The 27,363-nt window shown below is 49.7% G+C and overlaps 1 long non-coding RNA gene across 1 annotated transcript; it reads left to right on the top strand.

Annotated features, from left to right (window-relative positions):
- Nucleotides 1–22,493: 22,493 nt before the first annotated feature.
- On the top strand, nucleotides 22,494–23,879 carry LOC140710247 (uncharacterized). The gene is made up of 2 exons (XR_012091196.1): nucleotides 22,494–23,088; nucleotides 23,548–23,879. It is a non-coding gene; the product is annotated as an uncharacterized lncRNA (long non-coding RNA).
- The last annotated feature ends 3,484 nt before the right edge of the window (nucleotides 23,880–27,363 follow it).

The raw sequence follows: 27,363 nt of genomic DNA, 5'->3' as shown, positions 1-27,363 counted from the left end.
TTATTCACAGACGAGGACCTGAGGCTCAGGAAAGATACATTTGCACGAGGTCTCACATCTTGTAGGTCTGGGTTCAGCCTGGACCCACGGTTTCCACTTTTGCCCTAATCTTCATTCCCTCCATTTCCTCCCAGCAGCCAATCAGTGGCTGTCCAGACCTGCACACCAGCTGTGTTGCGCCCCCACCATATAAACTCCTCCAATCACTTCCCACTGCTCCCTATGTGAACCCCAGGGGGTTCACCCTGTCCCAGGAGGCTCTGCCTGATCCACACCCCGCACCCCTTCCTCATCCCTGCAACCTGCTTTCCCTACGTCCTCAGTCCTGGAGTCCTCTCTGTTCCCTGCACTTGTCCAGCCCAGTTCCGCCTCCAGGCCTTGGCACCTGCTGTGCGCTTGACCTGGCGTGCTCTCCTGATGGCCTTTACTGGGCTAGAATCTTCTCAGTGCTCAGCCTGAGCTCAAAGCTCACCTCTTCAGAGAGGCCGTCCTCACCTCCCTATCCAATGTGGCCTTTCTTCCCTTCAACCTTTCAATTCCCAGTTTATTTCCTGTAGAGCAGTTTCACCCTCTTCACCAATCTTGTTTTGTATTTCCTTGTTTATTGTGCCTCCTTTACCGGAACGCCCACCCTCTGAGGGCCCAGGCCAGGTCTGTCTGCTCACAGCTCTAGTGCTCAGAGAAGTCACTCCATAAATAAATAAATATTTTGCTCAGAAAATTGTGGATACATAAGTGAAACAGGTCTGAATAAATGAATTAAAACCAAAGTAAATGTGAGTCATCTTTCCCAAGTAGTCATATCATAATGTTAAAAAAAAAAAAAAAAAAAAAGGAATGAGGGAAGAATAGAATGCCTGCCTGGGGGAAGCTGGGCTGTGTCCCTGGACTTCCATTCCAGCAGGAAGAAGTGAAAACAGACTCCAAGGATTTCCACCGGACAGTGGCATGGCCGGACACTGTTTCTATGTCTGGTCGATGGAACAGTGCTCCATGTTATGGCTGGCACAGTGCTGCCTGCCCTTCCGGGGGCATGACGACCACTTACTGGTCCTCTTGGGGCACGGGAACCCTTGGCTGTTTATTTTATTTTGTTTATTTATTTGTTTTTGAGATAGAGTTTCACTCACTCTGTTGCCCAGGCTGGAGTGCAGTGGTGTGATCTCAGCTCACTGCAACCTCCAGTTCCTGGGTTCAAGTGATTCTCATGGCTCAGACTTCCAGGTAGCTGGGATTACAGGCCTGCATCACCACACCTGGCTGATTTGTGTGTTTTTAGTAGAGATGAGGTTTCACCATGTTGCCCAGACTGGTCTCAAACTCCTGGCCTCAAGTGATCCTCCTGCCTCGTCCTCCCAAAGTGCTGGGATAACAGGTGTGAGCCACTGCGCCTGGCCCCCGTGCCTGTTTATTATCTCCTTTATTATTAAATTCCAAAGAGCTTTGGATGAATCTCTGTTTTTTTCTCCTGTCTCTATCCCAGAGGATGTTCTCAGGCCTGATGGAGTCACTGAGGGACCCTGATGAGGGCTCTGAGTAGCCCTGGATGGGAAGGAGACCTCTCCATCCCCAGGCACAGGGAGACCAGCCTGTGCAGTATTTTCCTCTCCTGCATTTCAAGCCAGCTAAAGGCAGCCTTCACTTCCAGCTTCACTTCAGGAGTCCCCATCTCTGAAGCCAGATTCACCTGCGGCAGCTTCTTCCTTGTCACCTGACATTGCTTTCATGATGTTTTTATTCCAGAACCACCTGAGAGAGAAAAGAGAACTGGTTATAAAAAGGAACTGCTTCTCTTAATGACTCTTAAACTCCAGAGTGACCTGCCCAAGGGCAGGGAGCAGCGGGGCCTGGGGCGTTTCTGACAGCAGGGGCCATCCATCACCTGGCCCTGCCTCTGGCTGTGCACTGCCTTCCACAGACCTCATCACTGCTGTCCTCTGTGGCATTTAATCAATGGCCTTTCTAGGAGTTCTGAGTGATGCTGTCTCTTGTCAGATGAGAATCCACCTGCAGCTGCCTCTGGAAGGAGTGTTCCAAAAGAGGAGGGTCCCAGGTGCTCCCTCTGCTGGGTAGGGGGAGGTCCTAGGAGATGCTTTGGCCCCTGGGCAGCCCTTGTGGTTCCTGAAATTCCACAGCAACAACATGGAACCTCCAGGCTCCTCCAGGCTCAGCCCCAGAGGTGGGATGGAAGAGATGCCCAGAGCTCTAGGCTCCTGCAAAACCCAGCTCCCTTGTCTGCTCACAGCCGTGGCTCTGCCATCACCTACCTGGAAGCTGGCAGACTGTTCTTATCTCCCCTCTATCCCTGGTCATGCCAGCAGCCAAGAAGCCCAGGACCCAAGTCCTCCCTCATCCCCACTCCAATCTCCCCCAGCTCTGAGGCATGAAGACCCCCCCAACTCTTCCTGATCCCCTTGACCCCTCTTACTCCCTGAGCCTGGGATCCCCTTACTATCCTCCCTCCACCTTCTTTCCCCCACAGCATGGCTACCCTTGCACACGCTCAGTTTCTTGCTCATTTATTTATTTGAGTTCTAGAACGCATGCTCTGGGCAGCAAGAGCTTTTGTCTGCAGATTTTTATCTCATGTAAAACAGGCTACGGCTCTGGAGAGGGAGAAGTGCTATGACGGGCCACTGGAGAAGTGGCTCAGGGTCAGAGGCACCTGCGGTGGGGGGACCGTGAAGGCTGCGGGGACGGAAGACCAGAGCTCAAGTGCTGCCGGCCTTTAACTTTCTGGACAGGCCATGGGAAAGCCTAGGCGGGGCTCCGGTTCCAAGTGTGGTGAGGAAGTCACTTGTCACCAGGTTTCCCTGCAATGGAGCCACCCATTAATGCATAATGTCTGCTCCTGCAAGCCTGTGAATTACGTCCCAGGCTAGGGCTTTGAATCCTGAGCGGCAAGGTGATTTCTACGTGCAGAGACCGCTCACGAGGAGGCCCTTCAATGCAAGCATCCCCCCGTAATCTGGGTTTCTCTCCAGTTTCAGTTCCTGAGCAGGTAAGCCAATTTCAAAATAATTTTTTCATAAGGTGATTATGAGGCATGGGTGCCATGGAGGTGTGGCTGATACCTCTGTCCTGGTCGCATCCTGCATCCCTGAAGCTCTGTGCTGTGACTCAGTGAGGTCATTGTCTCTGTGCCCCCATCACTGCCCAGTGGATGCAGCCAGGGACATGGTTTTCTCCCTTAGTTTACAGTGGGATCAAAGAGGACGTTCAACACTCCTGACTTTAAAGAGACAGATATAAGCTTTTCTTTTCTTTTTTTTCTTTTTTCTCTTTTCCTGTCCCTTCTCCTTCCCTGTCTCTGGAAAGCTCTATATAAAAGGATGCTCACTAAGGTACTATTTTCTTTTTCTTTCTTTCTTTCTTTTTTTTTTTTTTTTTTTTGAGATGGAGTTTCACTCTTGTTGCCCAGGCTAGAGTGCAATGGCGCAATCTTGGTTCACTGCGACCTCTGCCTCCCGGGTTCAAGAGAGTCTCCTGCCTCGGTAAAGTGCTATTTTCTAACAGCAAAATGCTGGGAACCATCAAGATGGGGAAATAGGAGAAGAAAGCGTGAGATAATGATTCAGTAGACTATTACGCAGACATTCAAAATAACTCCATGTAGACCAGGAAGTAGCATGAACTGAAGTGAAAACTGTGAAACAGCATGAAATGCATTTTGTTAAGTAAGAAATAGTATAATGTGATAAGATGTACACCAATCAGGCAGCTAAGTTGAGGCCCTGCTGTGCACCTAACGGTGTACACGTGCTTGAAGACAGTGCTTCTCACACATTAATGTGCTCACAGACCACCTGGGGGGCTTGTTAAAATTGAGATTCCTATTCAGTAGGACCTGGATGGGCCCTGAAATTCTGTATTTTTTAACAAGCTTCTACGTGATGACTAGGCTGCTGGTTTGCAGACCACACTGAAAGAAGCAAGACCTTAATAATATATTTTGACTTTGAATCTTCATAATAATCCTTAAAACTGAGTAAAACTGGTTCAGAGAAGGTCAGTGACCTCCCCAGATAGTGGCCTCTCAGGTAAGTGACACTGTCATATGAGTGATGTCCTCAGGGGAGTGCTGTCCCCGGAGTCACATGGCAGGGACATGGTGGAGTCAGGATTTGAACACAGATACCCAATTCCAAGGCTCCCGGTCTCAAACACATTGGCTGTAGCTGCAACTACATGAGTGATTTTTCTTTTTCCATAAAGTCTGTTTTTCATCATTGTCTCATTAATTAAAAATTGATTATAAGATTGTAAAAAATTAATAAGATGTTGTCCCCTCCAATAATCTCTGAGGGGGACGATGAAAATCACTTTTTTTTTTTTTTTTTTTGAGGCAGAGTCTTGCTCTGTCGCCCAGCCTAGAGTGCAGTGTAGCAGTGGTGTGATCTTGGCTCACTGCAACCCTCACCTCCTGGGTTGAAGTGATTCTCCCACCTCAGCCTCCCAAGTAACTGGGATTACAGGTGCCCACTAACACACCGGGCTAATTTGTGTATTTTTGTAGAGATGGGGTTTCAGCATGCTGGGCAAGCTGATCTTGAACTCCTGATCTCAAGTGATCCGCCTGATTCGGCCTCCCAAAGTGCTGGGATTACAGGTGTGAATCACTGTGCCCAGCCTGAAAATCACTTTTGTATGACACTGCTCTGAATGGATTGAGGGAAGTGAATGTGAAAGAGGCTTTGGGGGGCTGGGCCTGGTGGCTCACACCTGTAATCCCAGCACTTTGGGAGGCCGAGGCAGGTGGATCACGAGGTCAGGAGATCGAGACCATCCTGGCTAACACAGTGAAACCCCATCTCTACTGAAAACACAAAAAATTAGCCAGGCGTGGTGGCAGGCACCTGTAGTCCCAGCTACTCGGGAGGCTGAGATGGGAGAATGGCGTGAACCCAGGAGGCGGAGCTTGCAGTGAGCTGAGATCGCACCACTGCACTCCAGCCTGGGCGACAGAGCGAGACTCCGTCTCAAAAAAAAAAAAAAAAAAAAAAAGAAAGAGGCTTTGGAAGGACGGCAGATGCTGGATGCTGAGCATTTATTGCATAAGTTGTCACTCTCCATGGCTCAGCACAAAACAAAAGATGTTTTACAGTGACCTAAAATTGCAGTTGTTTTTGCCATGAAAATTCAACACAGCATCTTATCTTTGCTGTAAGAGTGACACAGACTTGAAGGGTCTGCTGTTACCGTGATGAACATTTTCAACCAGGTGAGACTCAGAGAGAGAAATCTCACCTGGACAGTGACACAAAGCCCTCCCAAGCTATGCTCTCTGAGTGGCTACTGCCTTTTGCACCCTTGAACGTGGCCATGCACAGAAAAATCCCAGTTTGGGATGCATCTCTCACAGCCATGCTTCAGGTAACCTGCAGATTGCATGTCAGTCCATGTGTCCTTATCGTAATAGAAATTAGAAGCGAAGAAAAACAAAACCCCCAACCTCATGGGAGAGTCTATAGAGAGTAAGGATAGAATAAAAGTAAGTTAATCCATTCTCCATTTCTGCTCCTCTTTAAGATTTTTTGTTGGTATGGAAATATGTGCTTAGAAAAACACTGCAGATCTGTACCCAAGTGATAGGATCGAATAAAAATAATTTTTAAAAAGTCATCAAATTTAGCAGAGAAAAGCAAAAATACCAGATAGTCAAAATAGTAAAGTCACTCTCCAATTGACAGTCGGGACTGCATCCAGATATTTGGAACAGAGGAGGTTTTCTCACTGAGTGGTCTGCAATGGCTGATATTTGCCACTTCATTTTGGCTGTGCAGACACAGACTTTGCATTGACAGACGAAGCTCAGGTTGTCTTGCCACAGGTGGTCTCTTAGATCTTGTTAACCTAAAAACAGGAGCAACCAGGGGTAGAAAGTCCAGCCCTGTGATCTGGGCTCACGACTTCTTCCCAGGCCTCGCTTTGCTCAGGGGTTACACTAAGGGGCTTCACTAGGTGACCTCTAGGGTCTCTCGTCTGACTCTGAAGTTTACATGTAAAGAACTAGGTTGGCTGTGAGAAGGTGTGTATTGCACACAAACAGCCAGCCAGGGAAGCCTGCGGTTTAATAATCTACCCCTTACTATCATGTGACACGAGAGTCAGAATCAGTTAGAGAGCTATGGCTGCAGGGAATGGAAAACTCAGGGCAAACAGATGTGAGCAGGAGGGAGATTTGTGGGCTCAAGCCTTCAAAAATCCCAGAGGTAAACAGCATCAGGAATGATTGGATCAGGCTGTGGTTCAGTTTCCCTGAAGTTCTCTTGGTTCTTTCCTCTCTCATGGGTCATGATTTCAGACTGCCTTTTCTTGTGGTAGCAGAGAAGGCTGCAGTGGTTCTAAGAGCTGCATCCCATCCACTTTGTCCAGAGGAAACCATGGAAAAGCCAGGGAGCCCAGGCAACCTCTTACCTTTCACTGGCCCACCTGGGCCAGGTGCCCATTCTTGAATCAGTCAAGGTCAGAGAGTGGGAAGAGCTGGCTGCATCAGACCAATCACAGCCCACTGCTGGGGCTGGGGGCAGGGTCGGGGTTATGGGCTACTGGGCTGTGAGATTCGGGGTCAGGTGAAGAAGGGCCTGGTGAATTGTTGCTGTAATCCTTCAATAGGAACCCACTGCAGGGAGAAAGTCACTCCATCTTCTTTGGCAAAAGAGAAACAATCATAATCCTCTTCTTCCAACCTTGCCACATTGTCACAAGGATGGAAACAGGTCACCAGAGGCAAAGCTTTGGTATGAGCAAAGCCCTGCGTAACTGTTAGCAGGAGGGGCAGGCACTGCAGCTATTTCTGATCTTGTTATGAAGGTGCCAAAATTTGTTTACTGTAAAGTTGGTTCTTTCAGGATGATGCAGTGCCTGCTGTCAAATATCTCAATCAAAAAATTAAAAATTCTGTTACTTTATGGCAAAATCTATATTGCATGAAATTGATTTTTAAATTAAAATTAATTTTCACAACACAAGTAATATATAAATGTATTTCCCTGTAAGAAAACCAAAGACATTAAAGATAAGCTCAAGTCCCCAGTTACCACCCCCCTAAATTCTCAGAAAGGGACATTTGGCCTGAGATCGCCTCCTCTGGAGTGCCCATCAGTGAAGACCCAGCAGATCCCCAGTCAGTGCTCGAATTCCTTTAGGTATGAGTGGAGTTGAGTTCATCCTGAGAATGAACCCTGAAGGCCGGGCTGACCTCAGGTGTATGGAGATCCCTGGAGAATAGCAGATTCTTTCTACCCATGTCCATGCAGGAGCTGTTGAGTGTGACTTGGCTGCGGGGAGGCAGGACGTGTCCTCTTTGCAGAGTGGTGGGAGCTGGCACACACCGGGCACTATTCCCTGTGCCCTGTATCTATGATCCCACTTAGTCCTCACACCAACCCCATGAGATGAGGCACTATTACTAAGCTCCCCATGCTACCAATGGGGAAGCTGAGGCAGAGTGGTCAAGGCACTTGCTCAGGGGGCAGAGCTGGGACTTGAGCCTGGGCAGTTTAGCTCCAGAGACTATGTTCTTAACCACTAGGCCATGTGGGCTCAACCTCTGTTAAATCAGGTTGGGAGGCAAGAGTCCCACGTCAGCGAACTATATATCATCAACACCAGTACCAACACACACATCCACTCATACCCCCGCCCCCCCCCCCCCCCACACACACAACCACACACACGTGTGCTTGGCTGGAATACTGGGGCAAATCCATGAATGTTTCACAATTCCATCTTCAGATTCCCGGGGCGTCCAGAATTAACCAGCTTAACAAGCCCTTCCTCACTCCGCTTAACCCCACCCGTGAGTCTCAATGCCCCTTCACAGCTGACAATGGAAACCCGCAGACAGGACTGGCCGGGCTGAGTGGAAGGGGCAGGGCCGTCCCTCCAGGCTCAGGGTTCCACTTGGTGGCGGCTGGACCATCTCTTCTCGGCGTGTGCACATGGCCAAACCTGCTGTCTCTTTCTGAGGGGATACAGCCCCTGTCTAACGTTCCCCAGGCCGCGGTGGTGGGGTCAGGACTGAGCATCTCCTGCGCCCACCTCCACGCTCAGCCCGAGTCCAAGCCTTCGAGGCTCCCCAGTGCCATCTGCACGGGACCCAGGTGCCATCGCCTCCAGGACTCTCAGAAACTCAGGGCGGTCCCGGAGAAGCTCGAATCTCCTGGGACTGAGCGTCTGCAGATGCTGCAGGAAGGAGGCGACCAGGTGAGGAAAAGGATCAGGAAACAGAGTTTGGCCAAGGCTTTGTCGGAGCCACTGGTCCCATGTGCACGGAGCTCTAAGCAGTTCCTGCCTCCCTGAGACAGGGACGGGCCAGGTCCCCCATCAACCTCTCGCTCTCAGATTTGGGTTGTAAATCGCCCCACAGGGGCAGAAACCACCCAGAAAGCCGGGAGCTGCCCCAGGAGCTTACAACTGGGGTGGGATAATCCACGGAGTGGTCACCCATGTGCTCGTGGCCCTGGAGTCCCTGTGACCAGCCCTGGAGACGTCACCTCAGAGGGAGGGGGCTTTGCCCACTTCCTTCACCGCTGGGGCCAAGACCTGGAGCTGGGGCACAGAGCAGATATCAGTAGGCATCTGTTGAGTGATTCGGAGCCCACCTGTCCCAAATACACTACGAGGAGGCCTCCAGGGTGTTAAGAAAGGAGGCGGCTGGGCTGGGGCAGAAATGCAAGAATTCCTGCCTGGGCAGGTTTCATCTGCACAGAAAGAGGAGATTCACTCCCGAAAGCTGTCAGGGTCTACCCTAGCCACAATGATGCCTGACAGCATGGAGGTGTGACCAGATTTCGGGGATGGGGAGAGGGACAAGGTTTTGTTAGGGGCAGGGCCAAAGCAAGGCAGGGGGCAGGGTCATGCAGGGGTGTGGCCAGGATGGGGGTGTGGCCAGAATGAAGGCGGGGCCACCGTGGAGAGGGGCCATGGTGGGGGTGGGGCCATGGTGGGGGTGGGGCCATGGTGGGGGCTGAGCCTTGCTGCAGGTTGTAGAAAGGCTGAACCCATATAAAGGATCGGCTAGCCCTTGATCTTCCCCAGGTGTCTCATGTTCCCAACACCGATGGTTCATTCCCCTATCTCCCATTGCATCGGCTGCTTTTCACTGAAGTTGTGACAACTGTCATCCTAACTCATTCCTTCGGAAAAGGCTACTGAGAAGGTGCCACCCTGGAGATGCTGCTCGGGAGAATAACCCTGCTGGCGACTGCTTTCACCTTCTGCCCCTGAAAGGGCCTGACTGTGGGGGTCTGAGCTACTCTACGAACATCCTCATATCCGAGGGAATGCAACACTGATTAGCAAATAATAAACACCACGACAGGTCAAGAGAGAGACTGCAGAAAGAAAGCAAAAGCTTTCTTATTTTAGTACCTATAATGACATTTTGTTCCTGCTTTTGAGCATGTGGCCTATATTTTCATTTTGCACAGGCTCTGAAAATTATGTACTTGGATCTTCTGGGAGAATGTAATAAATCTACTAAGAGTCACCCTCATCTGCTCTGTCCTGCTCTCCTGTCTCTCAGAGTCAGCAGAGGGCCTTGTCAGAGCACAGTCCTCCCGCGGTCTTCCCCATGTCTGTGAATGGCGGCTCCACCCTCCCAGCTCTCAGGCCAACACCTGGGATCATTCTCCACTCTGCCCTGCCTTCCACACTCCGCTTCTCATCCGCCAGCAAGTCCTGGCAGCTCTACCGGCAAGAGACCTGCAGTACTGGACTCCCTCACCTCCTCCACGTTGACGGCATGGCTCCGGCCACCATCACCTCCACCTGGCCTCCCTGTTGGTCTTGCTGCTCCAGCTGTTGTCCCACATCCCCAACCTGTCCTCAGACAGAGAATCTCATTACAAAGTAAGCCAGACCACGTCCTGTCTCTCCTCGAGCCCTCCAATGGCTCCCACTTCCCTTAGGGTAAAAGCTGAAGTCTTCACAGGGTCACCTAAGGCCTGAGATGACCCGTCTCTCTCTCTGCCCCACTGTGGCCCATCACCCCTCTGGCCTCATCTTCTAACACCCCCTGGCCCCAGCCACACAGGGCTCCTGGCTGCTTCTCAGCCTCATCCCTCCCCTCGCGTGTCTGGACTCTGTCCTCGCTGTCTCCTCTCCTGCATCGCTCTGCCCCCAGGCCCCAGGCAGCTCCCACACCTCCTTCCAGGGCCCAGAGTTTGCACCAGATGCACACGTTTTCTGCACATTTGAACAAATGAACAAAAGAAGGAATGAGAACATGCATCCTCCGCGGGGAACACTGCTCCCAAGGGGGCCAGCGCTGGTTCCCGGAGGTGAAAAGATTTTTCTCTCATTATGTAAAAATACAGATGTACGCACAGTGCATAAACCATTTTGCAGTATTTCTGTAGTATTAAATTCATGGCGGGGATGAGTAAGAAAAAAAACCTCTATAAAGGTTCCTTAGGGGGTGATCAGGAATTAAAGGTGAGAAATGCTGAACTAGAGGACAGTCCACTGAAATCACAGGCTTCTCTCCCACACGTTGCCAGGGCACTGGGGAGACTATGGAAGACAAATCAAGACCCGTGCAAGTGCCTGAAAGAGTCACAGCCATTCTTCCTAGCGCTTAATAGAAGGAATACCTCGGTGCTTTGGGGAAACCTTTTTTTATTTCCTGCCAAGGGACAGACTTACAAAGGATGATATTTACATTCTCCTGAAGCCTCTAATTTTCCCATTTATCACTTGTCAGAACCTGAGGCCCTTCCTCAGCTGCATGGAATGTTTGCAAACATGTAATGATCCCTTTTATCAAAGAACGGCACAGCCTCCACAAGGAAATGTGTTTGTGTTGCAGAGGCTGCTAATTTAATGCATTAATGGCACTCTGCACCATGGCGGGGTCTCAGGGCATCTCATGTCACTGTGAGAGAGCTGGTCTAAGACACAGGAACCATGGAAACCATCGCATGCCTGGTTAGTGAGTAGATGCACCATGGGGCGCCATTCACTGCCTTGAGGGTGAATGTGGACTCGGAGTGAGGGCCAGGCTTTCTAGAGCTCCATCCATCTTGAGGTCACGGGCCTGGCCCAGGCTTGCTGGAACTTGCCCAATGGGGAACTTTCAGGGGGGAATTTAACCAGCTTGAGGGGCAGGCAGAGCAGCCAGAGGCCAAAGGCACCTGTGGGGCTCCCCCAGGACCGCTGTGAATCCCCTTCCCCTCCCTCTGTCCATCAGCGCCTCTGTCCTTCCCACCTGCCCAGCCCAGGTGCTGGCCAAACACCAGCCTCATCCGAAAAGTCCACCTGGGCCCAGGACAGTGATTCCCAGACCCAGCTGATCCCGCAGGGAGCTTTGGGTCCTGCTGGTCCCCGGGTTCTGGTGACAAAGGGACATGCAGGCAGGCAGAGTCCCCTCTGGATTTTTCATCGTGAGCCGCCCTAGGTGCTGCACACTGCCAGGTTGCCGGTTCCACCAGGAGAGTCTCAGGAAATGAAAACTAACATTTTAGTTGTTAAATTTCAGGAGTCGGGGCTCTTTGAGATTGAAAACACCTGGAGGTTGGGTACACCATGGAGAAGAGGCTGTGGGGACGTTTCCTCTTGCCAGTGGAATCCGTGATTATTTACCGAGCAGCCTGGAGAAGCCCAGTCTTCATGGAGTGGAAAAGCTGAACCGGGTTTTTGTGCACAAACCGGAAGCCGGTGGTGCCCTCACAGCAGAGCTCCTGACCTCCCTGCCTGGCACGTCCTGCTGGGGCACGGGCCGGGGGAGGGCACCTGCCTTGGAGACAGTTTATTGTGTGACGAGGAGGAAGACAGGAGAGTACAAGGTCAAAAAGCCCCAACAAATGGCTATGCCTTAAAAACTACCTTTAAAATGCCCAATTCAGGCAGTTTTCTGGCATTTTACCAAATGAGGCAGTTTTGTTTTGGCTTTTCCCACCATGTGACTCGGTCTACCTTGCCCTGCCCCACCCCTGCTTGGGCAATCGTGCCCACCCCCCCCGCCCCAGCTGAGCTCAGCAGCCTGGCATGAGGCGAGGTGTCCGTGTGGCTGCTGGTAGCAAACCCACCATTCCGGGGATCAGCGCCTGGGAGCGGCTTCCCTGGATGGTGGTGTGGCTGTTCCCTAACTGGCTTCTGGCCCAGTGACCTGTGGTGCCGCAGGAGCCGCTGCGGGGTCCAGGCAGCAGCAGTGAAGGGCTTTGCTGCTCTCTGCAGTTTCGATGTCACCCTCATTGTCCATTTCCTCAGCCGAAGGAGACCCGGTGGCCTGGTGGACCTGGCTTCTTTCCTTCTTTCAGCTCAGGGGGACGTGCATTTTTCCTCCTTTGAGCCGAATTAGCAATGAACTTCCCCTCCCCAGATGGATAGCGTGGCATCGTCAGGGCCCAGCTGCGGCTTTCCGGGCCGATGGGTCTTCGTGCCTTGTCTGATTTGGTTCTGACAAGCACGCGAGGCCGTGCGGTCATTATTCCCACTTTACAGATGAGGAAACACAAGGTAGGGAACTTGCCTGGGGTCACGGGGACAGCTGGATGTAAAACAGACTCCTGCGTGTACAGATTTAAAGATCCGTAAGAAGAGAATTTCAAATCTCAGCCAAAGCGAAAGTCAAGTCACTGCGTCTTGGGGACGTTCCCTTCACTCCCCAGAACGTTCCAACATGGCCAGTGAAGACACTGTGTCCCCCTAACCCTGGGGGAGAAGAGGACGGGCTTAATGCAAAGTAGGTTTCCTCTTTTCCACTGTTGGAGATGCTGGCGTCCCCACATCACCGCCCACACTGCATCTGGTCCACTTCGGGGCCCCATTTGGGTCCCTGGGCCAGGGCTTCCTGTGGCTGAGCCAGGATCACGCAGGGATGTGGGATTGCTCAGGGCGCCCCATTCACTACAGAGTGACCCCTGACCCAAAGCCAGTGCTGGGCGATTGCGGAAACTGAAACCAGGGCAGGTCTGAATCAGACCCTGCAGAACAATGAGACCTTTTGTGAGAATGAGGCGGGGGAGGGGCGGAGGGGAGACCAGGAGCTTCCTGACGGGGTCTGCAGTGCAGGCCACAGCGAGCAAATTCAGGGGGTGACCCTCGGAGGTCAGGTCACAGCCGAGCAGCACAGGCACTGAGCTAAGTGTCCACAAAGGAGACAAAGCGGCCGCTGTGGGAACAGAGTCAGTGTCGGTCAAGGCTGAGTCCAGGAGCTCGGGCCAGCCGGGCGGCCATGGGGGCTTCATGCTGGCTCCCCCAAAAGTCAGGAGGGCCATGCGCTGAGGAGGGTCCTCAGCATCCCCAGGATTGCTGGTGGGTTCACCTAGTAGAATCGCAGAGGTGATTCCACTAGCTGAGATTTTTCTTTTTTTTTAGACAGAATCTCGCTCTGTCGCCCAGGCTGGAGTGCAGTGGCGCCATCGGCTCAGTGCAACCTCCGCCTCCGGGGTTCACGCCATTGTCCTGCCTCAGCCTCCCTAGTAGCTGGGACTACAGGCGCCCGCCACCACGCCCTGCTAATTTTTTGTGTTTTTGGTAGAGACGGGGTTTCACCGTGTTAGCCAGGATGGTCTCAATCTCCTGACCTCGTGATCCACCCGCCTCAGCCTCCCGAAGTGCTGGGATTACAGGCGTGAGCCACCGTGCCTGGCCTAGTTGAGATATTTTTATCTAATGGATATTAAAGTGAATAAATAACTATTGATATAAAATATACTTCCCATATTTATTTGTAAGTAAACTCATCAGACCCCCAAATACCCATGACTTCATGAGCCAGAGGTTTGCTTCTCTCCCATGTGACAACCTCCGCCTCAGGGGTCCTGGGCTGGTTGGGCAGCTCCCGGGGCTGAGCCTCGACCCGCCCATCTTGGGCTCTGTCATTGAGGGAGGCTTTTCTTGTCCAGTTGGTCCAAGGAGGTGCAAGTCACAATAGGCAGGAGAGAAGAGGAGAAGGGAAAGTGGGGCGTACCCATGCATTTAAGGGTACACTGGGAAGGTACACACCAGCTGCAAGGCAGGATGGGAAATTCAGTTTTGGTCCGGGCAGCTAAACTTTGGGATTTCTAATGTTAAATGAAGGGGATGAGGGGTATCAAGGGTCAGCCGGCAGCCTCTGCCCCCTCTATGTGCTTCTGGAAGTCATCTGCTCTCCTACCAGGGGATCCCACCAGGGCATCCCACATTGTGTGACAATTAGCTGATTAGGAGAGCATCCTTTCTGCACTACTGTGGAGGGGATGGGGGCTTAGGCACGAGCAGTTCCCTGAGTCATGGTTCAGGACCTCCCCCATCTTGGGAGAGCAAAGGCTGACTATGGTGTCTGCCAACCCCGATGCACACCCACACAGCTTTCCTGCTGCCTGTGCTGAGCCAGGCACTGTGCTTGAGACGTGCACGGTATTAGACATGGAGTCGGCATGGGTGGTGTCCAGACTCCCAAGTCACTCCACGGTGAGACAGACTCGCAGGGCTCCAAGGACAAGTCAAAATAATTTGTTTTAGAGGTTGGTCAACTGGTGTCAAAAGCTGGAGAGGGACTCATTCAAGGGCATGGGGCTGTAGGTGATGGAGCCAAGAGCCACCTGGGTCCCTGGGCTCTTTCTAGTGAACACCACCGTGACCTCACTGGTCCTGAATGATCCCTTTTTACATTAAAGAGCTATATGGTGACCAAATCAAACACCATTGAATCTTTCTGTTCCCTGCACACCTCAGAGACATCCACAAGTTTCCGCACATTATGTCCAAATCCTGAAAGAGGAGGCTTGGCCGGGTGCTGTGGCTCATGCCTGTAATCCTAGCACTCTGGGAGGCTGCGGCGGGTGGATTGAGACTCCGGGTGTTCAAGACCAGCCTGGGCAACACAGCAAAACCCTGTCTCTCCTAAAAAGACAAAAAGTTAGTCGGATGTGGTGGTGTGTGCCTGTAGTCCCTGCTACTTGGGAGGCTGAGGTGGGAGAATCACCTGAGCCCAGGAGGTCAAGACTACAGTGAACCAAGATCATACCACTGCACTCCAGCCTGGGAAACCAGAGTGAGACCTATCTCAAAGAAAAAAAGAAAAAAGAAAGAAAGAGGAAGCCAGGGAAGCTATTCATAGAGCTTTCAAGGTCTAGTGTTATCTAATGTCTGCTAAGCTAGATGAGAAGTTAGCTGTTATACCACCCACCAGCTCCTTTCCTACTACGCTGTACGGTACATCACTATTTTTAATTGCATCATCATCAACCTTTATGTCCTGTGACCAGGGAAATGCTATTCTCTGCAGAACTAAGTACTGTAATATAGTTGTATTTTTTTCTTATACACTTTTCATTTTTCCTAGAGTTCGTCATTTTCTTGTTCTTTGTTTTTTTTTTTGAGATGGAGTCTTACTGTTGCCAGGTTGGAGTGCAGTGGCACGACCTCCGCCTCCCAGGTTCAAGCAATTCTCCTGCTTCAGCCTCCCGAATAGCTGGGATTACAGGCGTGACGCTGGCCAATTTTTGTATTTTTAGTAGAGACGGGGTTTCACCATGTTGGCCAGGATGGTCTCGATTTCCTGACCTTGTGATCCGCCCGCCTCAGCCTCCCAAAGTGTTGGGATTACAGGCGTGAGCCACTGCGCCCAGCCTTCTTGTTCTTTTTACTTGCAAAATTTACTTAGAGGTACTTAATTATTTCTCAATTCTCCATCATTGAATCCACTCGTGTTTTTCAAGCTGTTTTGATCACAACCATCATAAGAAATTATTTTACAATGGAACCTGGCACGCGCATGCTCACACACACACACACACACACACACCCCATATATATGAATATAAAGTTTCACAAAGTAGTACTGACACCTTTTGATATTTTCTACTCAACCCTGTGATGAGTGTTTTAAAGTGCCGGTTGCACCGCTGAACTGACGTTAGAGGAGCTCTGGGCCAGTCCCGCGAGGTCCTGCTCTGTGTACTCTCCTGTAACTGACCAGCTCCCGTCTGGACTCTTCTCTCTGCTGCTCTCCTGAGCAGATCAGTTTTTTTTGTTTGTTTTGTTTTTTGAGATGGAGTCTCGCTCTGTCACCTAGGCTGGAGTGCACTGGCGCGATCTCAGCTCACTGCAAGCTCTGCCTCCCAGGTTCAAGCAATTCTCCTGTCTCAGCCTCCGGAGTAGCTGGGACTACAGGCAACCGCCACCATGCCCGGCTAATTTCTTTTTCATATTTTTAGTAGAGACGGGGTTTCACCTTGTTGGTCAGGCTGGTCTCGAACTCCTGACCTCAGGTGATCTACCCGCCTTGGTCTCCCAAAGTGCTGAGATTACAGGCGTGAGCCACCCTGGTCAGCCTTTTGATAGATCTCATGTCTTCTTTCATTAATTTTCTGCTTTTTATGAGTCACTTGCAAATTACTTTTTTATTGACAAAAACAAAATCGTTAGTGACTCTCTAGTATTTTATGTTTTCTTACCATTCCTCCAGTAACAGAAAATACTAGTGAGAAGGAGAAAATTACTGAAAGGAAGTGGCAGAGCAAATAAGAGATTCGATCTACACACAGTTTTGGTTCTGCGTGAGGCCAGTGATACCCAGATGAAAAGCTAGACGTCCAGCTACGTACATCCCTGGAGATACCCAGACGATGGAGTGGAATGTTCACTGTGGCACTAAGTCAGAGCATCTCATCTAGGCTTTATGGACAGTCTGCACAGGATGTGTCTGTGGGGACTTCTGTGCATCATGGGAGGTTTAGCAGCATCCTTGGCCTCGCCCACCAGATGCCAATAGCATCCCCCTCTCCTAGCTGTGACAATTGCAAACATATCCAGATGTTGCCAAATGTCCTCTGGGGGGCAAAGTTGCCCCAGCTGGGAGCCACTGCTCTACAGGTTTGGACGCTGTGCCTGCAATTCCATGCAGCATCACGGCCTATTGATCATGTGTCAGACGGAGCTTAAATTGGTCGATCGCATCCTCAAGCAGCCACTCCAGAGCGTGATTATCTGACACCTGTAATTTACCATTCTGGTTACGTGGGGGGCAAACGTGGAATTATGCACATCAGCAGGCCCAGGGCCTGTTTTCCATGGACTCGGTGTTCCTGCTGAGCACGGCCTCGGTCTCCCCGAGTTATTAAAGACATTGATGCCTCAGAACTGACTCTGCCTCCACTTAATCGGCTCACCAGAAAATTACAATAAAAATCATCTGCCACTTATGAAATTGCCGTTCAAATGGACTATTTCCTGCCACCTGGGGACAGGCTGCTGTTTCTCTTTCAGCATCGGTGTCTGAGATGCTGTCTCTGGGAAAGAGCGATCGTAGATGTTGTTGAGACGGTCCGTTGGCCAAGCTGTGTCCCTGGATTGAAACCAAAGTCACAACAATGGGTCTGAAACGTACTGAGGAATCCGTTCCAAAGATGGCAAGAGCAATTTTGAACAGTACTGCGAGGGCCCTTTGGGGTCAGGACAGGCACTGATCAGCTGAGAGCACAGGCCCTGTGCAGCCACGGCTCCTCCAAGCCAGCACCGCTCACTCCACCCGTGGAATCCCAGCCAGGAAGGCCAATGTATCTGCGCCAGTGCCTGAAATGTCAGTATCACAAAGCCAGCAGGAGGGGTGACCCGGTGGAGCTCAGCAAAGATGACGTAAAACAGGCCACAAAGCTGGTTCGCCAGGACGCAGGAGGATTTGTCTGTTTTCTCCTGAGAACAGCTGCTCGGCTCACTCCACACAGCATTTCCATGCTTCATCTGTGAGCCCTGGAACGGGTCCCCTGGGAGCCACGGACCTTGGCAAGCTCCACTGTAGGGGACCCTCATGCTGACAGTCAGCTCACCCTTGTGGATGAATCCTGACTCTTCCCTGCATCTGGAGTCATCCCCAAGAACCCGATCACACAGCACACAGGAGGGCTGTGAGCTGAGATGAAATCTGGGCATTGTCTTCGTTGTTATTAATTTAATTGTCATTCTGTCTGAGCAGTTTCATTTTCGGAGAGTAATTCGATCGCCCTTTTAGAATCTTGATCATCTCGGTGTCATGTTCCTAGAGGGAGGCATCCCTGGAAGAGGTGCCCACTGTGCTGTTCTGTTAGTTAAATTCATCTGTTCCTGCAATAATGTGGATGAAACACCTGCCCTGCAAGCTAAATACACATTTGCTCCTATTCTTGGGACCCAGAGTGGAGTGGAGTTGACCACAGCGTGTGCGTTAGATGCCACTCTTCAGGCAGGTTCACTCCTGAGTCTGCACTCAGGGGACTCCCGCTGTTTCCCATCGTCGTGCTCACACCCCCCCGCCCCCCCGCCCCGCTTAGCAAGTGTGCATCGGGAGACGGATTTCACAGGTGCTGAGCTGCTGGGTGGGTGAGCCGGGAGCTGTGGAGAGAACACAAAGGCCGGATTTCGTTCGGTTCTTACCTGGAAGATTTGAGGTTGCAAGAAGAGAACTTTCCTTCTCTGCAGTCAGGCAGAGCTCACGGCCGGTCCTCAGCCTTGTGAGGTCAGCTTTCCAGCTCTGTCTGGCCGCTTCTGCTCATGGAAGTCATGTCAGGACGCCTGTTTGTGTCCGCGGACGAGGGGCTTCCCTGCCCCCAGCCTCATGAGTGGCAGCTGATGCTTTCCCGTCCCCCGGGTGAACCCTGCTTCCATTTCTCACGGTGCTGAACCAGGAGCAGGGGGAGGCTGTGATCCATGATCTCCCACAAATCCCAACAGACATGTTTTATAGTTTAAAGTGGTTATACGAGTTCTTCTTTTTGGATATTATCTGTGTGTGATCAGTTTACGTGGTGTTTATTGGGTGTTTGTGTTTTTATAATGTCAGTTTGTGGGATCTGGGAGAAGAAGGTTTTTTAAGAGGAAGATCCTTAGGGAGACAGAAACCTTGATGTAGGGAGCTGTGAGCGCTCCACTCAGGGCAGGGAGCACATTCAGGACGAGCTGGGCAGAGCCTCGGAGGCCTCTGGCTGCCCCTCTCTGGGTGTGGGGCCTGTGGGGCGACTCCATTCAGGGAGGATCTGGCCACTTGAGGCAGGAACAAGCCCAGTAAAGCCTGCGCCGCAGCTGAAGGAAGGATCCCTGTTTGTTCTCTACGAGGCCCCTGCAGGTGGGAGATGTCTTAAATAACCACCCGCAGGCAGAGAGTAAAGGGCTCAGTGAAGAAAGAAACTGGAGCTCAGTCCTCTGAGGGCAGAAACGCATTCCCCACACCCGCTCTGAGCTGAGCACGGCCACGCCTGGGCTTTGTGGGAGCCTGACCAGGCCCAGTGCCTGCCCTTTGCTGAGCAGGGAGTAAGGGGAAGTTAGAGAGCCGCAGGGACATCCTTGGCCTGACTGGTCCAGCCACCTCACTAGCACGTGGGGTGGATGAAGCTCAGGGAAGCCAAGGGACTTCTCCTGGATCCCTGGAGAATAGGACCGGTGGTCCCAGCTCTTGACTCCCAAGTCAGTGCTCCTGCTATGACCCAAGGTTGCTCAGTACCTGCCAGGCCTGCACGGGGCACTTTAGAGTCGTTAGCCCATTTAACCCTGATTGCCACAGACACATGAGGTTGGGATTGTACCCATTCTACAGATGAGGAACCGAGGCTGAGAGAGGCAGGTAGGAGGAGGGGTGAGACCCAAACCCAGCACTGTGACTCCAAGGAGCCCTTAACTTCTATATGCTCATCAGATAAATATTCTATCCTGGGACAATTAGTATTTTCTTAGATTCAAACAGACAAACAAACAGAAACAAAAGAAATGTTAATTGTTGGGGACATGATTCTCTAATCAGACTTTCAAGGAAATTCCCAGAACTTTGTGGGTTAACAGTGATGCTACTTGTTACCATTGGCTTCTGCCCCTCCTACCCGGCCCTGACCTAAGTACTTTTTTGGCATTTTGTTGTTTAAACGTCATCACAAACTTCTAAGATACGATTTGATGCAACATCATTGCCCCTGTGTTAAGGGTGTGGAAACTAAGCTGGGCAAGCAGAAATTGCTTGCTCTAAAACCCTGAACCCATGATTCCATTTCCTTGGAAATATGCCTGGGATGGGGATTTGGAAACCTATGGGAGGTTGTGTTATTGAGGGTCATTATTGTCATTCTCCATCTTCCTTCCCTGAATCCATGCCCTGTGTCATGTGACTTTGTAGTTTGTGCCTCTAGAGGTGGAGTCTGTTTCCTTGTCCTGTTAATGTCGGGTTTGCTTGTGTGACTTGCTTTAGCCAATGGGACATTAGCAGGTGTGATGTGGGCAGAGGGGCAGCATATGCCAGCACAGCTGGTCTTGCCTGCTTGTTCTCCTGCCTTCCATTATGAGAGAAATAGGCCTCTGGTTGTCACTGGTCCAAGGAAGATGGGAGACCCTCAGTATAGCAGACCTGGACCCAGCTTTCAGCTTGCAGCCAAGAAAAGCCAGTCCTGGCTCAGATGTGATGAACCCCATCAGACCTGTGGACATGAGAATGAGAAATAAATACTACTGTTTGTAACTGAGTTTGGGGGTGTTTTGTTACACAGCATGATTGTGAGAGTAGCTGACTGATACAAAACTAGAGACCCAACATGCTGCAGCACTCACTAGCACCCGAATGCACCTGCCCTCAGGGCCATCTTCTCCTGACATACCGTGCTTTCCAATGCCCTCAGGGCATCTTCATGTCAGATAATGGGTCCTTGCCCACCATGTCATGTTGGCCCCTGTTCCCAAGGGGCAGGCCCAAGTTCTTCTGGTCTAGTTCAATGGAGCAGCACCTCTGTGCATTGGAGGAGCTCTTCCTTGTTTGTTTTGTTTTTCTCTAATCAGACATGCAAGGGTCCACTGAGCTCTTCTAATGCAGAGAAAGCCTGTTTGGTTATCATTATGTCAGTTTCTTTTTGACTTCTGCAAACTAACTGTCACTAAACATTCGTCAAACCTAGAGCTGGTCTTTCCCTGGTGACAATAAAATAGCAGGAGTGTTTGTGTCCTCTTTGGATCACGGTGATATTTCTGTCCACCCTGACATCTTCGCTGGAGAGAATGCAACTGTGTCCCCTCCTGACGACTGTTGGGAAGTTTCTTACTAAATAACCATCAGCATCATTATCATTGTATGTCTTTTGGACAGGAAGAAGGGAGGGCAAAGTTCTGTCTCAGACTCTTAGGAGTCAAAAGGGAAGGGGACGGCAGCTGCTGACCTCCGATGGCTTCCCCAGGGGGCTCTGGCTGGGATGCTCAGCTGTGTTCTCTCACAGCATATGGTTCACAGCTCCCTAGGATCTCAGTATTATTCTTACCACAGGAAAGAAGACGACAGCAAAGCTCAGAGAGACTGTGTAACTAGCTTTAGGATTTAGTTTCAGCCTTAGAGTTAGGCTTTTCCTCTTCCTGATTATAAACTGAAATGATAATAACGGTGAGTCAAGGCTTTCTAAACTAAGCATATTCAAGCAATATTATAATAACCAAAAGAAAAACAAGAAAAAAATTTATTGCCCAGGAATAGAAGATTGTTGAAGGCAGTTATGGTATATCTATATGAAATACATTGTAACTAATGAAATTTATGCTTTTGAAGACTGCTTGATGGCCTAAAGAAATGTACATGGTATAATGTGAATAAAACTCAAAGCAGAATCTGATGAGTAAATTAACAAAACTTCCAAACTAACTAAATTAAACATTTAGAAGAAACCCTAATTTTATAAACCAAATAGATTTTATATGTGCATTAAAAACACTGGAGTTAGATTTTATTTTTTCTCTATTTTCTAGGAATATTTTATAAACATTTCAATTAATTTTTTAAATCAGAAAATAAATGAACATCCTTAAAAGTAAAAACATAATAAAAGCATACAGCAGCCTTGAGGGGTGACGTGTAACTGTCGTATCATATGGGACATTTTTTCATTTCACAAACTCTCCCTTCTTCTTTGGGATGCCCCAGGGCAGGGACCCTGTCTCCTCTCCGTCTTGGTGGCGCCGGGAACATATCAGAGCCCAATAAATAATTGATAACAACAAATGAGAACTCCTTGAAAGGAGTCCATTCACTTCAGGTGGCCCGCTAACTCCTCAAGGCTTTCTCTTAAGTGCATTTCATTTGTTTTGATTTTTTTTCAACTTAAATGGATGAAAATTAAAGCCAGGGAGCTGTTGGCACGTGGAGAGCCGGAAAAGAGAAAAATAAATGAGTGCAGTCCCTGCAGGACCAAAGGGTGGGGCCTGGACCTGGGCACCTGCCGTGTCTGAAAGTCCATTTTTTGCCCAGTTGTTCTGTAAGGCACTATGATCTAAAAGTCAGAAAAGAAAATGGATGATGTGTGGAACAACATTCAATATTGTTACTACAACATAAGAAAGGTGGATTTAGAGATCAGAGAGAACGGTCCCTGCATTGGAGTCACTTGTTTACAGGTGTGTACTGAGCACCCACCCCTGCCAGGCACTGCTCTGGGTGCCAGGACAGGGCAGGGAACAAAACAATGCCCCCTGCCCACCGCCCACTGCGAGGTTACTTTCGAGTCTGGAGGACAAGCAGTAGCAGTTTAACTGGCAACTGCATGATGTGCGGGAGGTGGGGGTTGTTTTGAAGGACAATAGAGGTGAAGGGCAAGGCCATGTCAGGGGTCAGGAGACCTCTCTGAGGAGGCGAGTGAGTCCTGGGAAAAGCACCCTAAGCAGAGGCACAGCAGGTGCACAGGCCCCGGGGCAGGAGAGACCTTGGTGATCCTGGCTGACGAATGGCAGGGAGGTGAGTGTGGCTAGAGCCCCGTGGCCGAGAGGGAGGTGGGAGGAGATGAGGTCACAGGCAAGGGCGTGGAGTGAAGCAGTGAGGGGTGACCCGTGGCCTGTGGTCACAGTATCGAGGTGGGCAGGCTCCGGTGGAGAGCCAGGGCTCTCGGGGTGGTCCTAGGGAAGCAGCATCAGCACCCCGGGACCCTGCTGGGAAAGCCAGCTCTCGGGCCCTGCTGAGACCTCCCGAATCAGAACCTCAGGGTGGGCCTGGCCACTGGAGTTTTAACAAGTCCTCCAGAGGATTCTGATACTCACTAGAGTTTGAGAGACACAGCAGAGCTCCAACCTGGGCTCCAGTTTTCACCCATGAGACAGGAGGATTCTGGGTGGAAGGGCAGGAGGGGCTGGGGTCCCCCCCAGAAGGAGCGCCCCAGGAGGAGGCCACACAGGGTGGACATTCGCTCCTCCTGGGAATGTTCTCTAAGGGTTCCTTGGACAGGAATGTGGCTCTCTGGGCTGCCTGGCATTGGAGATGCTGGGGGGCGAGTGCCCCAGGAGCAGGCCTGCACCCGTGACTGAGGGGCAGGGAATAAAATCCCCAGCTTCCCCTGTGTCTGGGTGACTCTGAGGGGCGTCCCGTACACAGATCCCAGGCTGCTCAGCAGGATCGAGTTAGGAAGGGGGTTCCAGGACAGGAACCAGCATGACTAGAGGTGGAAAAACCTTGGCATACGCAAGGCACTGTGTGTAATTCCATGGGGCTGCAATGTAAGCTTGCAGAGAGGAGGGAGAGTGGCTTGAGATGGAAAGTAACTGATGAAATGTATGTCTCCCCAGGAACGTCGACCACGGATAAGCCCCCAGTGAAGGGACTTAGGAAGCCTCTCCCCCTTGGTGCTCTTTCCCCAGAGAGTCTTCAGAGACTGGAAATGCTTGCCAGGAAGGAAGAGCCACTTTCTGTCCTCCATCATCAGGAGCACAGAAGAGTGAAGCTGGGCCCATGTAGAGAAGCATCTCATGCTGTCTGCAGCAGCTGTAGCGCTCTCCTGGGGCAGGAGATGCTCCAAGGTCAACATGACTTTGAAAAGGGGCTGGGAGAAAAGCCCCCAGGGCTGGCCCTGGACTCACTACCCCGGGGCTCCTAAAGGGCTAAACATGACTAGATTGTAGTGAGCCTTTCCCAACATGCAAAGAAGCATCCAGGGATAATGTCTAAATGCAGATGTGCTATTTCTCTCCTCTTCCTTTTTCAACTTTCCCATCACCCTCAGTGTCCTCACAGCAGCTTCCCCTTGTCCTATGACAAACCGGGAGCAAGGTGCTTTGGGTGGGAGGCAGAGTGACGTGGGAGACCCTGAGTTCTGCATATCTCTGCCTGTATTTCCCTCCTTCCTTCCTAGTTCAAGGAGGCAAACAGGTGTGGCCACTCCTCCTGGCAGGGACTTTCACAGGATAGAGGCAGGAGCTACTTGAGAAAGATTTAGCTCATTGGAGAGAGGGATGGGGCAGAGAGGGAAAGAGATGGAGGAGAAGATTGTTGAAGAATGGAAAGGTGCAATGTTCCCCAGGTCCTTGGCAGAGGGTGGCTGTGAAGTCCCATACCTGCAAGTGGGAGTCACTGGATTCTACTGGTGGCTGACCTGCTGACCAGAGATGGGAGCCCAGTTTCCTCTTCTGTAAAATCAGGTGTAGCCCAGTAGCTTTCAACCCTGGCTGTATGTTAGGGACACCTGGGAAGTTTTAAAGATTCCTGATGCCCACATTGGACCCCAGATCTATCAGACCAGAACATCTGGGTTTAGAATCTTTGGTGTCCCTCAGGTGACTCAAATATGCAGCCAAGATGGAGAGCACAAACCTGAGCTAAGTCCTGTTGATGAGAATTTGGAGACCGTGAAACAGTTAGAGCAGGCAGGATCCTAAGAAATCACCTGCTGCAACTCCCACCTTTCGCAGGGGAAGAAACTGGTGTTCAGAGGCCAGATCATTCACTCAAGGACACACAGCATGTGAGGGGCAGAGCCATTTCCAATATTCCCGCCACCTCTTGCCCTCCCTAGAAGACTGGCTGGAAGCTCTCAACCTCACGCGAGAGCTGGGTCTGAGAGGCCCACATGGGATCCCTGATTTCCAGGAAGGAAGCCCAGGCCTCCTGGCGGCTCAGTGAGTCACCCTGCAGCAGTGGCCCTGAAGCCCCTCCTTGAAGAAAAATTCCAGGAGCCTTGAAATGTTCTCCAAGATATAGAAAAGGAAGACGTGCCTGGAAACTGGAGAAGACTGCACAACGGATATAAATATTTGGGTTTTGTGGCTTCTTCCCTGCCAGAAAATAAACATGGCAGAATTGCTTCTCACTGAAAGGGCGTCTGGGTTTCACAAACAGACCATAAAGAGGCAACCAAAGACCCAGACATCCCCAAATCAGCATCTGTCCCTGCCATCTGCTCTACCTCCATCCTCCTCGGTCTCTCTCTCACCCAGGCTCACAACACAGGGAAGCGCTCTTGCCTTTTGGAAAAAGGACCGTCTTCTCCCCACATACTTGTCTCTTGGCTCCTCCCACAGGTGAAGGGTGAATCTGATTGGTGGGAAGATAAGACTCTGGGCTCCATCCAGTGGGTGGGGCTAATATGCAAATGGTGAAAAGAGGATGCTTTTGGCAGCAACTAACGGAATATGCAACTAAAAGTGGCTTATTTTATTGCTACCTAAAATGGGGTCCATGAACCAGCAATATCAGTTCATTAGAAATACAGAATACTCAAGGTAATACTCAAGGCTTACTGAATCAGAATCTGCTTTTCTTTTTTAAACAAGATTACCCAGGTGATTCATATGCACATTAAAATTTTTAATTACTTAGAGTCAAGTTTATTTTGTTTCAGCTTTCTACCTGGCTAAAAATCTAATTATATATTAATTCCAAAGCCTCCCCAACCCCCACCCCCGCTACGTTTTCCTGTTTGAAAAAAATCACAGTACCAAAAGGAACTGATTTCTAATGTGTAATATATTTTGTTTAATTGCCTTTGTGCAGTTCAGGAAATGGGTCTCCCACATTAATTCATGGATCCACAAAAAATTTAGTGCAATTTGGTTAATTTTAGATTCACACGTGATGGTAAGAAATACGGAAAATCTCACCTGCACTTCACTCATTTCCTCCCAGTAATACCATCTCCCTAATTATAGTAAAGTTTCACAAGCAGAATATTGACTCTGATACAATCCATCTATCTGACCCAGGTTGCACCAGTTTCATATGCACTAATTAGTGTGTGTTTAGTTCTTTGAAAGTTTATTATATGTTTAGATTTGTGTGACCACCACCATTAAGATTCAAAACAATTCTGGCCGGGCGTGGTGGCTCACGCCTGTAATCCCAGCACTTTGGGAGGCCGAGGCAGGTGGATCATGAGGTCAGGAGATCGAGACCATCCTGGTTAACATGGTGAAACCCCGTCTCTACTAAAAATACAAAAAAATTAGCCAGGCGTGGTGGTGGGCGCCTGCAATCCCAGCTACTTGGGAGGCTGAGGCAGGAGAATTGCTTGAACCTGGAAGGTGGAGGTTGCAGTGAGCCGAGATTGCACCACTGAACTCCAGCCTGGGCTATAGAAGAAGATTCAGCCTCAAATAAATAAATAAATAAATAATAAAATAAATAAAGATATCTAAATGAGATCATATGGTGCATAACCTTTTGAGATCGGTTTTTTTCACTGAGCTTAATTCCCTGGAGAGCCATCATGCCGTCACAGGTATTAATAGTTTGCTCCTTTTCATTGCAGAATAGTATTTCATAGTAGAGATGCACCAGTTTATTTAACTCATTCATTAAAGTACATTTGGGTTGTTTTCCAAGTTTTCGCTATTAGCAGCAAAGTTGCTATGATTATTCGTATATAAATTTTTGTCTGAATACAAGTTTTCATTTCTCTAGGACAAATGTCCAAGAGGACAAATGCTGGGTTATATGGTAAGCACATGTCTAATTTTTGGAAGAAACTGCTGAACTGTTTTCCAGAGCATCTGTGTATCAGCAGTGTTTTGTATGAGCAATACAAGTTTTCTATACCCTTGCCATCATTTACTGTTATCACTATTTTTTATTTTAGCCACTTTCATGTGGGTATTTAGTGATTTTAATTTGCATTTTCCTTATGGATAATGATGTTGAACATGTTTTTGTGTACTTGCTTGCCATTCATATATCACCACTGGTGAAATAGCTGTTCATGTCTTTTGCCCATTTCCTAAATGGATTTTTTTTTTTTTTTTTACTGTTGAGTTTTAATACTTCCTTATATTATTCTAGGTATTAAATCCTTTGCGGGATAAGTGGTTTGAAAATATTTTCTCCCAGTATGTAGCTTGTCTTTTCATCCTCTTCATAAGGCCTTTTGCAGTGCAAAAGTTTTAAATTTCATTGAGGTCCAATTGATCAATTTTTCCTTTTGTGCATTGTGTTTTCTGTGTCAAGTCTAAGAACTCTTTTTCTAGCCCTGAGTCCTGAAGATTTTCTCCTAAGTATTATTTTTTTTAAAGTTTTATAGTTTTACATGTTACATTATGAGTCCAAAATCCATTTTTTGAGTTAATTTTTGTATAATGTATGACAGTTAGGGTGTGATTGATTTTTTTGTCTATGGACAAATTTTTTTCTGACACTATTTGTTGAAAAGGCAATTGAACATTAAAGTTCTAGAAGCACTGGCTTAAATT

The sequence above is a fragment of the Chlorocebus sabaeus genome, chromosome 2, assembly GCF_047675955.1.
Source record: "Chlorocebus sabaeus isolate Y175 chromosome 2, mChlSab1.0.hap1, whole genome shotgun sequence".
In the NCBI taxonomy this organism is placed as follows: Eukaryota; Metazoa; Chordata; class Mammalia; order Primates; family Cercopithecidae; genus Chlorocebus; species Chlorocebus sabaeus.
The sequence above is the reverse complement of the archived record's forward strand: the minus strand, read 5'-3'. Positions and strand labels throughout refer to the sequence as shown.